This window comes from Rattus norvegicus, chromosome 12 (genome assembly GCF_021556685.1).
Source record: "Rattus norvegicus strain SHRSP/BbbUtx chromosome 12, alternate assembly SHRSP_T2T, whole genome shotgun sequence".
NCBI classification, from domain to species: domain Eukaryota; kingdom Metazoa; phylum Chordata; class Mammalia; order Rodentia; family Muridae; genus Rattus; species Rattus norvegicus.
This window is the reverse complement of record NC_141545.1, coordinates 2,394,446-2,408,771: the sequence shown is the minus strand read 5'-3', so window position 1 is coordinate 2,408,771 and position 14,326 is coordinate 2,394,446. Positions and strand designations below refer to the sequence as shown.

The window sequence follows — 14,326 nt, the reverse complement described above, 5'->3', positions numbered from 1 at the left end:
ACAGTAAGTCCATAAACAACAACCAAACAAACAAACAACTAAAACAACAACCCATTCTGGGTGTATGACTCTCAGGATGCCCCTACTCAGTTCAGAGCTCTCAGTGAAAGGGTTGAAGAATCTTTGTTGCTACATCAATTTTTTTAATTGACATGTAAATGCAGAAGATTAGAGTCCACTACAGGAGTGGCAGGATCCTTTAGGTGATTAGTGAAAACATCACTTTTAGAGAACTCCTACAGGAAGACCCCTTCATTCTGTCCTGTTGGGTTTAGCAGTCCAGGGACATATAAGGAATTGATTTCTGTATGTGAAATGGGTTTGCTCCACTGAGGAAGTTCAGTGGGAGCAGGATGGCAAGGGACCGGGTTGTGAGTGGGGGGCTGGCAACAAGGTGCAGAACGAAGACCATGGCCCGGTGCCCTGCGGCCTGCCTGTGGGATGTGAGCTAGCTGCCCCCTCAGGATGCCTTCAGGTGAGGACAGGTGGGGGTGGCTTGTGCCCTGCTGAGCCGGTTTAGGAGATTGTCAAACACAATCCCAATGCTCGTAGTGGAGCCTGAACAGGTCCCCGCAGCCTGTAGGGGGCAGCGTGCAGCTCAGCAGGCGATGGGCGGGCAGATCATGGTGTGCCTGGGCCTCCGAAGAGCCACGAGAGGGGACTGAGGGGTCTTGGTGGAGCCCGGACCTCCGCGTTACGCGCCTCCCCGCGTTGCCCGTGTTGCGGAATGGCTGCATGTATCCTCCCCACCCCGGCTCCATCGAGCATGAGCCTGGACTGAGGGCACACAGAGCTCTTCGATGAGCGTGGGACCTTAAGGCACTGGGAATTCGTAGGTGAGCGCAGAGCCTGACGGGAAGCGGCGCGCGCGATATTTTTGGCGACTGCAGTGGCGCGTGTGCTTGGGCGTGTTTTTCTTTCACTTGTGCCAGCAGTGGGGTCGCCGCTGAGAGTGACTAAACTCTCTCTCCCTCTCCGATCGCCGCAGGCCAAAGAGGTGATTCTGCCTGCATGATGTCCTCCTTGCTGGAGGCGAGCTCTTTCCAGGCGCCACATCGCGATCAAAAAGAGAAAGAAAAAAATAAAAGAAAAAGTGGAAGAAACAGCCAGGTAAGGGGGCGGTAGCGGCGCTGGGGGTCACCTGGGCCACGGTCCGGCGCGCTTTGACTGTGGCGGGGTTTCCAATGGTGACCTCAGCCTCGGAGTGTCCAGGGACGTAGCCCGGGCCAGTCCTGCCAGGGTACCTCGAGGCATGGCATTCGCACAGACCCCTAGCCTTGCCGCAGGTCTGATCCCCAGGGACAGCAAGCTGCCAGAGCAGCAGCATCAATGTAGGTAGGAGACCCGCGGGCATTCTTGAACTCACTCTCACAGCCCTGGGGAAGCAGTGCCAGAAGGAGGCGTTGCAAAGTGAGCCCATTGGGTAGGGGAAGCGAGGATTCAGGGATGTTTGGAGAGCTGAAGCAGGGATTGCAAAGCCCATGGCATTGAGAAAGAATGGACAGGTGATTTGGAGTGTGCATGAGAGCTGTGCTCTGACATCCCCAGAGCAACTTGGGGCTCTCACCTCTCTCTAGATTGACTTGAATTAAATGGCCTTGTACCTCCCAGGGCAGGACAGGCTTTTCAGAGGCAGCTTAGCCTGGTGGCGCGCTCCCTGTAAAGTTTCTATTGTATGTTAAAGAACGGGAATCGGGGATCATGGGAATATATTTTCTTAAAACCTCAGGCAATGAATATATATATTATTTAATAGATTTCTTCTAATCTATTTGTAATTGGTTGGGCCTTGCAAGGGATTGTATTGGGAGGATGTAAAATACCCCTCCTTCAATTACTTGGAGAAAGGGAACAGAAACAGAGATTCCCTCTTTTTTAGCCTGCAAAGCTCTGAAAGATTACAGCTCCGCATAATTTAATTCTTTCCTACCTGCTCTGAGCAGGCCTCCAGATCAGCAAGTGCCTTTGGAATGGTTTTGCTTGTTTTCGTTTATTTTCCATGGTGTTGTTTAGAAGGCCAGGAATTGCTAGGTGAATTTTAAATTTCAGGAGGTGACACCCAGAGTTTATGGTGGTTTCGTTCAAATATTGCCGTGTAGTTGCAGCATAAAAAAATATTTCCTGTGACAAGAAGTGGAAAAAGAAAGTTGATAAGCTAAGAAAAGTAAAGCCTTGAGCCAGACCAACCATTTGGCTTCCTCAAATATGGAGCAAGCATGGAATGTTGCTTTTTCAGAATCGAAAGGGTTTTTAGAATAGGGCAGTGAATACTGTGTGGTGCTAACCCGTCCTTTTTGTGGCTGACAACAATTAGGATACAGGTCAGAATGTGCCAACAGCACAGAGTTGGCACTGGAGGTATTTGAACTCAGAAGTGCTCAGGAACTGTGAACGTTTCTCTGTTATCACCCTGGATCCATCTAGTGAAGTAGAGCACTTTGATGCTGTGTAAGAGGCCGTTGTGAGGGCTGGAGAGATGGCTCAGTGGTTAGGAGCACCAAGTGTTCTTCCAGAGGTCCTGAGCGCAAATCCCAGCAACCACATGGTGGCTCACAACCATCTGTAATGAGATCTGATGCCCTCTTCTGCTGTGTTTGAAGACAGCTGCATTGTCTAACTTATAAATAAGTATATTTTACAAAAAAAAAAAAGAGGCCATTGTAAAACTGCATCTAGCCTTGTCATCTACTGCTTCAGTTTCTATGTGGACAGGGCACAGTTGGAGAGCTTCAAGATCAAGTTCATTGCCTGTCTTTAAAGATCAAGTGTATCACCTAACTTTTTTTTTCTTTTTCTTTTTTTTTTTTTTGGAGCTGGGGACCGAACCCAGGGCCTTGCGCTTGCTAGGCAAGCGCTCTACCACTGAGCTAAATCCCCAACCCCCATCACCTAACTTTTAAACCAAGAAATGTAGCGTCCTTTTTGCTGCTTGTGTAGCTTTTAGTGATGTATCTTATCTCCTAGTACATCCTTTGTTCCCATGATAGTTGTTTTCAAGTATATATGATTATCCATCCTATTTGTAGACCTATTCAATATATCTGCTTTTATTGGTTAAATATTTTTGGTGAATTTGCATTGTGATATCAGTAAAATCCTATGTGAATGTTTTAGAGAATATACCGGTTTGTGTAATTTCCCCTCAAGGATTTTTGGTGGCCTGTATTCACATTTAAAAGACTCGAATTTATACCATCCATAGCAGGATTGATAGGGAAGCACAATGGACAGTGACAGTGTTGTTCCCGTTGACAGTTGTGGGAGCCAAGAAAGAAGTGTGACTTGCATATTTGCGACTAACAAAATCGAGACTGAGTATCATTACTGTTGAAGCCCATGTAAAAAATGATGAAATTTTCAGAAATCACCAGTTAAGAAATCGTAGTGTTTCTTATATGGAATCTGAGTTTCAAAGTTATGTTTCATTTTTCTTTATTCCTTAATGAAGCTTTTTATTAAGTTTTTTATTCACCATTTCACCCTTAGATGCACAGTGCTAAGATCATAGTAGGTGCTCAATAAATCACTTAACCATCAGGGCAGAGGAATGGTAAGAAAGTATGTATTTTCTATACGTTCTGTTAGTTTTGGGAACAGATGGTTTTAGGTTTACCAGTCATATCTTGGTATCTTGTCCCACATAAGACAACTTGACAGAATCCCCTTTCTGGCCATTATGTTCAAGTTATTTTTGTCTTAAGCCTTCTTGAAAATCATGGAAGTAGTGTAGAAACTTGATTATACCTGCAATATAGCGAAAAAGGTCAGTCTAGATAGGTAAGCAGTTATGTTTCTCCATGAGCTGATGTCTTAAAACATGTAAATTTTAGGAATTTAGTGTTGTGTTTTCTAAAGATACATCATACAACATACAGATAACATTGTAATAGAATAAAGGAATCTTTTGATTTAGCACCAAATTCCATAAAGCAACGACTACTGCACAGCTCTCTTGGCCATATGAATAGCAGAAATTGTATTTCACTTTTTTAAAGCAGTAACAAAAGTACTTAAGGTTAAGCGGAGCCCATGGGAAAATGTCCCGGTGGTGTTTCTCTTTGGTTTCTTGTGCTCTTTCTAGAGAATGGCTTTAAGAAATAAGTGCGGTCAGGTGGTCAGTGTGGTCAGGCAGTCATGAGCAGATGGTTAAGCAATGTGCTAGGACCCCATAGACCAGTGAGCCCAGCTGAAGAAGAGAGGCTAGGCAGTGAGCCCAGCTGAAGAGCAAGGCTAGCCAGTGAGCCTAGCTGAAGAGCAAAGGCTAGCCAGTGAGCCTGACTGAAGAGCAAAGGCTAGCCAGTGAGCATGACTGAAGAGCAGAGGCTAGACAGTGAGCCTCGCTGAAGGCTGAAGAGCAGAGGCTAGCCATTGAGCCTCGCTGAAGGCTGATGAGCAGTGATTTTAACATTTATATATAAGTTCTTCAGTTTTCCTAAAAGTTTGTACAAAAGTTTGCCTCCAAAAAGTTCGCTTAAAAAGTTCTCTTTGCACTCTTCTTATCTCCTTTCCTCTTGCTCTTATGTCACAATAATTTCCTTACTCTCAAGGCCTTATTCTCAACGCTATACCTTTACTTCTAAGTTATTCTTGAGTTCTGTCCTGTTCGGTTCAGTTCTGTGTAAAAAGCTTTCTCTCTCTTTGTCCTCAGCATTTGTATATCTTTCGGAATACATCATCACATGGTAAAAAGTTCACCACAAGTTTGCACACGAATTCAAATCATAAGTTGAATAATAAGTTTACAACAGAGAATATTTACATGCATATCCATTAAGAGTAATTATTAGGATAAACTGTCATCATCAGTCACTGGCTCTACAGGTTCGTGGAGAGTAAAAACTGTAATTTTTGTGAGAAAAGAGTAAATGAAATTACCTATAGGCAAATCCAGTCAATTTTTTATGTTCGGTCCTTGCACCTATAGTAAGTCATTAATTCTCTTTTTATGAACTTTGGTTAATTGGTTTATACGCTCTTAGAATGGGCTCTAATTTGGAGATGCCTGCTTGGTATTGCAGAAGCAATTTACTCATGACACTTTAAGAATGGAAGAGTTTTCAATGCAATTTTGATTATCAGAGAGAACATAATAGCAGTCCTATTATAAACGGGCTTTGAATTACTAATCTAATTTTAGGAATTCTTTTACAATCATCATTCAGAAGTAAGAAATCATCTATTTGTCGATACAACATCACTCCAAGACAATACATCTTTGTTCTTCTGTGGTGATCTGTTCAAAAAAGTTGACTAAAGAGCATGACAAATACAGAGGCAGATGCTTACAGCCGACCACTTAGCTGAGAACAGGGTCCTCAATGGAGGAGTAAGAGAAAGGATTGAGGGAGCTGAAGGGGTTTACAGCCCCATAAGAACAACAATAAGGAACACCCAGAGCTCCCAGGGCTGACACCATCATCCAAAGAGTACACATGGACAGACCCATGACTACAGCTGCATATGTAGAAAAGGATGGCCTTGTTGGGCACCAATGGGAGGAGAAGCCCTTGGTCTTATCAAGACTTGATGCCCCAGTGTAGGGGAAAATCAGAACAGGGAGGCAGGTAGGCCTGGGTGGTTGGGTGGGTGTGGTAACACCCACCGAGTAGAAAGGGGAAAGGGGTGTTATAAGGGGTTTTATGGATGGGAAACCAGCAAAAGGGATAACATTTGAAATGTAACAAAAGCCCTCTCTGGGTAGGGGACAGCGTATAAGGTGCTGCTAGCCCCCTACTTCCCTGCTGCCTCCCTTTGTTCGTGACTCTGGTGCCAGGTGTCATCCTGGGACTCTCCATGGGCTGCTGCTGGCACTGGTGCTGGCATTCAGGGCCAAGAGCATGATGAGCAAGGAGCACATAGTTTGTCCCGATTCAGATCTGGGCCTGTGGCCACCAGAGGACAAGCATAGCTTCCTGTATGATCATGAGGTCTTCCTGGGCAAGGAGGACTCCAAGACCTTTGATAGCTAAGCCTGGATGAGAGCAAGGAGAGGCTGGGGAAAATTGTTGATCCAATAGACAGTGATGGAGGCGGCCTTGTTACTACTGAGCAGCTGAAAATTTGGATCAAACAGGTACCAAAAAGATACATCTACCATAATGTGGCTAAACTCTGGAAGGATTATGATAGGGACATAGACGAAAAGATCTCTTGGGAAGAATACAAGCAGTCCACTTATGGCTACTACCTGGGAAACCTTGCTGAATTCCAAGATAGCTCTGATCATCACACCTTTAAAAAAATGCCTCCATGAGATGAGAGGAGGTTTAAGGCTTCAGACATTGACAGCAACCTGACAGGTACTCGGGAGGGATTCATTGCCTTTCTGAACCCAGAGCAGTTGAAACATATGAAGGAGATTGTAGTTCTGGAAACCCTGGAGGATATCGACAAGAACAGGGAAGGACTTGTGGACCAGGATGAGTATATTGTGGACATGTTTTTCCCATGAGGACAATGGCCCTGAGCCAGACTGGGTTTTGTCCAAATGGGAGCAGTTCAATGATTTCCCAGATCTGAACAAGGATGGGAAGCTGGACAAGGATGAGATTCGCCACTGAAAGGATGAGATGCTAACCAAGGAGGAGATTCTACAAAACTGGAACATGTTTGTGGGAAGTCAAGCCATCAATTACAAGGAAGATCTTACCAAAAATCATGATGAACTTTGAAAGCCACTCATCCTCATGTGGCCAACCGTCACGGGCTTTGTGCAGATGTTCTGGGTGATTGCTATAGTTGTCAGTTGTATAGCAGTTGTGTCCCTAAACCATGAGAAACCTTACTAAATCTCAAATCACACATTGCTCCTCAAACAATAATAGTTCTACACCCCACTTTCACCAATGGACAGTTCGGGGAAACAGAAATTAACCAGAGACATAGAGAAACTAACAGAAGTTATGAAACGAATGGATTGAACAGATATTTATAGAATATTCCACCCTAAAACCAAAGGATATACCTTCTTCTCATCACCTCATGGTACCTTCTCCAAAATTGACCATATAATCAGTCACAAAACAGGCCTCAACTGATACAGGAAGATAAAAGTAATCTCATTCATCCTATTGGATAACAATGGACTAAGGCTGGTCATCAATAACAACAAAAATGACAGAAAGCCCATATATACATGGAAGATGAACTCAATGTCAACTTAGTCATGGAAGAAATAAGAAAGAAATTAAAGACTTCTTAGAATTTAGTGAAAATGAAGATACAACATACCCAAACTTATGGGACACAATGAAAGCAGCACTGAGAGGAACACTCATAGCTCTGAGTGCCTGCAAAAAGAAACAGGAGAAAGCATATGTCAGCAGCTTGACAGCACACCTAAAAGCTCTAGAACAAGCATTAAATAAACCCAAGAGCAGTAGAAGGCAGGAAATAATCAAACTCAGGGATGAAATCAACCAAGAAGAAACAAAAAGGTCTCTACAAAGAGTCAACAAAACCAGGAGCTGGTTCTTTGAGAAAATCAATAAGATAGATAAACCCTTAGGCAGACTAACCTGAGGTCACAGAGAGTGTATGCCAATTAGCAAAATGAGGTCTGAAGAGGGAGTCACAATAACAGAATCTGAGGAAATTAAATAAACTCATCAGATTGTACTACAAAAACCTATATTCAACACAACTCGAAATTGTGTAAGAGATGGACAATTTTCTAGACCGATACCAGATACCAAAGTTAAATCAGGAACAAATAAACCATGGAAAAACCCCATAACTCCTAAAGAAATAGAAGCAGTTATTAAAAGTCTCCCATCCAAAAAGAGCCCAGGACCTGATGGGTTTAGTGCAGAATTCTATTAGACCTTCATGGAAGACTTCATACCAATACTGTGCAAACTATTCCACAAAACAGAAACAGACAGAGTACTACCAAGTCCCTTCTATGAAGCCACAACTACTCTTACACCTAAACCACACAAAGATACAACAAAGATAGAGAACTTCAGACCAATTTCCTTTATGAATATTGATGCAAAAATGCTCAATAAAATTCTTGCAAACTGAATCCAAGGACACATCAAAACGATCATCCATCTTGATCAAGTAGGCCTCATCACAGGAATGCAGCGATGTTTTAATATACGGAAATCCATCAACGAAATATCCATGTAAACAAATTTAATGGAAAAAACCCCATGATCATTTCATTAGATGCTGAGAAATCATTTGAAAAAATTAAATACTCTTTCATGAATAAAGTCCTGGATAGATGAGGAATTCAAGGCCTATATCTAGACATAGTAAAAGCAAAATACAGCAATCCAGTAAGTAACCTCAAACTAAATTGAGAAAACTTGAAGGAAAATCAGGTTTTCTAAAATCAGGGACTAGACAAGGCAGCCCACTCTCTCCCTACTTTTTCAATATGGCACTTGAAGTCCTAGCTATAGCGATCAGACAATGAAAGTAGGTCAAAGGGATACAAATTAGAAGGGAAGAAGTCAAAATACTAATATTTGAAGATGATATGATAGTATACTTACGTGACACGAAACTTCCACCAGAGCATTACTTAATCTGATCAACAAATTCAGCAAACTGTTGGAGTATAAAATTAACTCAAAGAATTAAGTAGCCTTCCTCTATTCAAACGGTAAACAGGCTGAGAAAGAAATTAGGGAAATGATACCCTTCACAATAGGCCCAAATAATATAAATTATCTTTCGGGTATTTTAACGAAACAAGTGAAAGACCCAGATGGGGTGGGGGGGGGCGCTGGAGGGGGAAAATGGACTGGAAACCTGGAAAGGGAATAACATTTGAAATGTAAATAAGGGAATATATCTATTAAAAATTAAATCTAAAAAAAATTTAAAAAACTAAGAAATAATCAAAAAAAGAAAATGTGAACAAGAAAGAAATTTTTGGATTTGAAAAACGATGAATGCCAGGTATTTGAAAAACTGTATGACCATGGTAAACCCTTTAATAAATTTGAGAATTTTTTTTACTTGTTAATGAACTGGGTCTTTTTTTTCCATAGTGAATAGAAATATAGTCCCTTTCTGACTGTGAGGCTAGGAATCCAGATGTAGTGGAATTTATTATTTGTTAAGTCCTGAACCATTGCGCCTGCCTCTAACACAGCTTATGCTAAGGCAACAGGCCAAGGGGACATCTAAGCCATAGACCAAACTATCTGGACTAACAATTACAGGTGAAATTCCTACTTGTAAATGGGAGGAGAGGAATAAAGGATACCTGTGAGGATTGAAAAAAAATGAAATATACCCCCAAAATCCAATAAAAATGTCAAAAATAAAAAGAAGAAATAAAAGAACTTAGGAAATGCAAAAGATTGGGGTGCCATTCCACAGTCATGATGTGTTTCTTCTGTGATAGCTTACAGATTAACTCACCTCTCTATGACTGTTTTCTTATTTGAAAGTAAGTAATGGCATCATCTGTGGACTGATTGGTAAGAACAAAAGCTTTGCCTAACTTGAATAATAGGTCCCTCCAGAGCATGTGCTTAACATTCTAAGCACAGAGATATTTGCTGAGGGGAGTAAAAACAATATCCAAACATAAAACAGTGATTTAAAAAAATTCTGCACGCTGGTATTAAAGGCATGTTGCAACTTTAACCAGCTTTGTAGGTATTTCTAATAAACAAACGAAGAAACAAAAATCCTATTACAGTTCTAGCAGTTGCATCCAACAAAGAGAGAGCTGTGAGGTAGTGTGTGCTGCTTCTTTCCCCAGATACTGCTGGGCCTCAGGCCTGCATCCAGTGAGCTGGACCTAAGAGCAGCCTACTTGAAATTCCTACTGCCATGGCAGGATTCTGCAGGAATATTTTCCTTTGACAACAAGGAACCTGTGTGGAGGAGACCTCTTAGTGAGGATCTCTTAGTGGATCCTCAAGGACTCTGCAGTTCCTATTCTACAGGGAGAAGCCCTGCCAGGTCTTTGAGTAAGGCCAGACAGTTGTTTGGGGAAATCTCTGGTCTTGTGGCAGAGGTCAAGGAATGGGTGAAAGAATGGGAGCTCCGCTGAGAGCAAAGGCTACCCCTTCTAGGCCTATGACCTCCTAATTGATCTTTTCACCTGATGCCTTATTCACATTTTCTTACTATCATACAACTATGATCTTGATGAACAGCTTGTCTCTTATTTTCTCAATCAGGTCTTTGTTGTCACAGACTTTTTGAACTTACTCCAGCAACTGGGACTTTTTCATACCTTCTGTATGCAGTAGGACCCTTGGTGGGCCTGTCATATCTAAAATAGAAGCTCTGGTAATCCAAAAATTGGTTCCCAGTATATGTCAGGCCAGGAAAGATGTCACCCATCATTAATGAAAAAGCAAGGGAAAAAATTACATAGGAAAAATATGTGCCTTAATCAAAAGAAAAGACCCTCAACTTCCAAGGAATCCACAATCTCCACCCCTCTGTTTTTAGCTTTGCATAGTGATGTTGTACAAATGGAGATGGTAGTAAAAGGCATTGCTCGTCCCACAAAAGTCATACATGAGCTTCACTCTGACATTAGTGAGGTTAGGTGGCATTAAAGCACACATTCAGGTGGCATTACACCTAGGATAAGAACACAGAATCCATATATGACAATGCCAAATGGCCTCCCTCCTGAACTTACGGACCCATTAAAATTGAGGTTTAACCTGACCTTAGGCCTTTCCAGTCCGTGCCCATCCTCCTGATTTTTATGTGTGATATGAGTAAAAGATCACAGTGCAGCCCACAATATCCTTATGATAGGACTTGGAAATTCAGGAAGAATGGTATTGGAGAAGTGATGGCTATGTCATTACAATGTAGTAACACAAGGTCCAGGTTGACGTTTGCTCACTGATGTCCAATTTAATTGTCTTGTTGTGTTTCAAAAAGTGAGGATGTCCAACTTAGAATATAAAAGGCACAGAAATTTATAATTTTATATATACCCTGTAGTTGATCCCTATATTCCCAAGAAAAGGGAGTTTTATTACAAAAAAAATAGTATTATAGACCATTGATTTTGTGGAATACATGGATGTGTAAATGAAACAATGTCAAGGTGTGAAGGACTGCACAGTAAGCAAATATTTCCAGGTTTTACACAGTCAAAGTATAGAAGAAAGATATTGGCCTCCAGAAAAAGGGAAAACCTTGGGAATAGAAATGTATATCACATCCATTGTCTAAGGTGGTAGATTTATTTTTAAGAAAAATCTCCCTCATCCATGGTCCCTAGAGATTTGGGTGCTAAGAAAAATTTCTTATCCAATTCAGGGTTGTAAGCCTTTCTCCCCAGCAAAAGCATTGATGACTTCTAGTGAAGCAGAGAGAAATATCTAGCTTTGGAATAGAGGTTGCCAAACGGTATTTCTGGTGACACATTAGAGACTGCAGGAAAGGGCCCCCACAGAAATTGATCAATTTGGGGAGAGCTAGTTAGCAGGTAGGCCATAGAACTTCCCAGTGACATCATCAGTAAGCCCTTCATTGGACAATCTATTGTATCTAAGAGATCCCTTGAATCTTCTGTGATTGTGTTGTGGTGACACCAACTGCCTTTGGGAAATTCCTTCAGTTCCCTTTGGGCTCACAAACAGGCATGTTTTGCCAGCTGCTCAGGTTATTTGGAGGGAGAGTGGAGATCAAGGAGAGACCACACCAAGGCAGAAGGAAGCTGACCTCCTGTCTAGTAAAACAGGAAGGATGAAATCATTCTGGGGAAGGCTTGGTGAGTCCTGGGCAGAGTTGGGGAACTTCCTTGATGAGGTAGGTTTGAGATGTGCCTTCTAAGACTGGGCCTTACAAGCATGAGCCTTAGGATTTCTCAAAGGCAAACCAAGAGTCAGGAGTTCCTGATCATTAATTTGAGAGAAAGTCAGAAATTGGTAAGCCTTCAGTTTCTTTTCTAGAAGCTTTTTAATTGTTTGTGTCAATGAATGGCAGAGGAAGGCACTGTGAGATTAACAATGTGACCATCCACGGTTGGGAGTTAAAGCACTTCGTCTTCTAGATTACTGTAGGGTACATAAGTCTCTGATGACAAGAACAAGGAAAGATGCACCCCTAGTCATGAGTGTAGGTCTTAGATACTTTGGGCTGGAACACTTATGATTAGAGCTTGATGGTGCTAAACATTATGAACTCCAGGATTTACCTGCACCACATCTGATATGACATAACAATGTCCCACATGTTTATGTCTGAGTCAGGTTATACGTTTCAGGGCGAGGGGTTCTATAATAGTGAGCTTGTCACATGTATGGCATTAGAGGTTGGAAAGAGGGTCATAGCTTAAGAATCCAGCTCGAGGGCTGGAGAGATGGCTCAGTGGTTAAGAGCACCAACTGCTCTTCCAGAGGTCCTGAATTCAATTCCCAGCAACCACATGGTGGCTCACAACCATCTGTAAAGGGATCCGATGCCTTCTTCTGGTGTGTCTGAAGACAGCAACAGTGTATTCATATACAAAATAAATAAATAAATCTTAAAAAAAAAAAAGAATCCAGCTCGAAGAAAGCTTTTCTGCTGTTTCAGGCATTCACCCAGTCTCTACCATTTCCTCTTCCTCAACCTCCTTTTGGGACTCAGAATGCTCTTTTCCTCCCATGGGCCATCAAATATGCAAATTCACTTGGGTTTATCTATCTACAGGTTTTGGTAGGAGGGCATCATCCCCAAATGTCATCAGTAAGCAAGAGAAGCGTCTAAAGGAACTGTAGGAACTCAAATTTGAAATCCAGAAGTGTAAATTCGAGAGGCATGAACTTATCAAATCCTGGACCTTTATATCTATGATGATTGGGACTACAGGTAGTCATTATGCCCAGTAACCTGTTCGCTGTCTTGTGCTCTCTCTCTGCTAACCCAAGATTTCCTCATATCATGAGAGAGTTTCACCTCTCATCCTGGATTTTGAGGAGCCTTGGCAGGCATTGGCTTGTGAGATAAGCTAGGTGCTGTGTGTTTAGGGTCAACCTCCTTTTTACTTGACCCTGAGCTCCTTGGATTAGCATAAGTTCTGTCAATAGCTGGAAGGACCTGGTTACACTTGATGCAACTAAGTGAGGGAATGAAATGCCAGCATGCCATCACTCATTTACTCTGATTTTGTTCACTATACACTGATTCTATGGCATCTCCATGGAAGTAGTTGGCATTCTAATTGTGTTTGTATATGTGTTGGTATGTATTTATATGAACGTATTTCTGGGTGTTTTGCTCAGGATCTGGAGAATGGGACCTTTGATGGGATCTAAGGATCTGTCTGTTGGACAGTTTGCGGGTCATGATAGTGTGGAAGCCCACATGGACCAACAGAACTCTTTGCACCTTCTATTTACTTTGGTGGTAGATAGGACTCTCCTGAGGGAAGGAGGGGTTACAAATCCTCTTCCCTGTCAAAGTAGTTATGCCCTCTGGGAATTCATGTAACAATAGGAAGCAAGGTTTGAGAATCCCTGCTTTCAAAACAAAAGAAATGTCATCATAACTATCTGTTGGACCCAAGGCTGTGGCACAGACTGGAGGAAACTTCTTACAGAATTAGTCAATGCCTTCATGCTTACCTGGCCAACTCTTGACAGTCAGCTCCTTGGACCTGGTAACCTGGCTCTGTTGTTCTGTGCTCAGGATAATAAGTTTAATCAGCACAAATAGGATACAGTTCAAAGGAGCAAGTATGTGCCATAAATTGGCTTTAAGTAATCAAGTCAATAGTCTGATTTCAGGTAATCTTTTTTTGACTGATTTGAACTTCATTTATTTTTTGACTTTACTTTTTTTTTTTTTTTTAGCTATCAGGGACCGTTTATTGTGACCTAGAAATGGTGATTGTGGTAATAAATTCTGGACGTTTGTTATTCCTAAACAGGCATTTCACAGGCTCTACCCACTCTAGTACAGAGGGGTCTTTGCAGAACCATATCTCCACAGCCTTTTAAAGAGTCCTTTTTTCAAAATAAATGTTTGCTGATTTGCGTAGAAATATTTCCTTGAAAGAATTGATGTTGTCTCACTGTTGTGGTTTTGCTCTGGTCTTTGTGTTTGCCACATTCTTCCCTCCCCACTCTTAAATTTGAATTTTTAATGGATATTTCTTATTTACATTTCACCTAATTCTGAAATCATGAATTCAGACAGTTATTTGTTCCTTGGGCAATGCCCTAAGACAGGCCGGATCTCGAATTGCTAATACTTCAATCCAAACATGAGATGAGAATGATGGCTATGCAAATGGTGACCAACTCAATAAGTTATGCCATGGAGAGGTACAAGGAGCTCGTACAAGTGAATAGTTCCTACCAGTGTGTCACTGACAGAGATGAGAACCCAGCACTAGGCA

At 41.9% G+C, this 14,326-nt stretch overlaps 1 long non-coding RNA gene across 3 annotated transcripts in view; it reads left to right on the top strand.

The window, feature by feature from the left end:
- The first annotated feature begins 618 nt into the window (after window positions 1-618).
- Window positions 619-14,326, top strand: part of LOC148001941 (uncharacterized) — a 39,369-nt gene continuing 25,661 nt past the window's right edge. For 2 of the 3 annotated variants that reach the window (XR_015634447.1, XR_015634449.1), the window contains exons 1-2: window positions 619-836; window positions 989-1,110. This is a non-coding gene — a long non-coding RNA (uncharacterized LOC148001941). Of the gene's footprint in view, window positions 837-925; window positions 1,111-14,326 lie in introns of those variants that run through there. The other variant, XR_015634448.1, reaches the window with a different exon arrangement.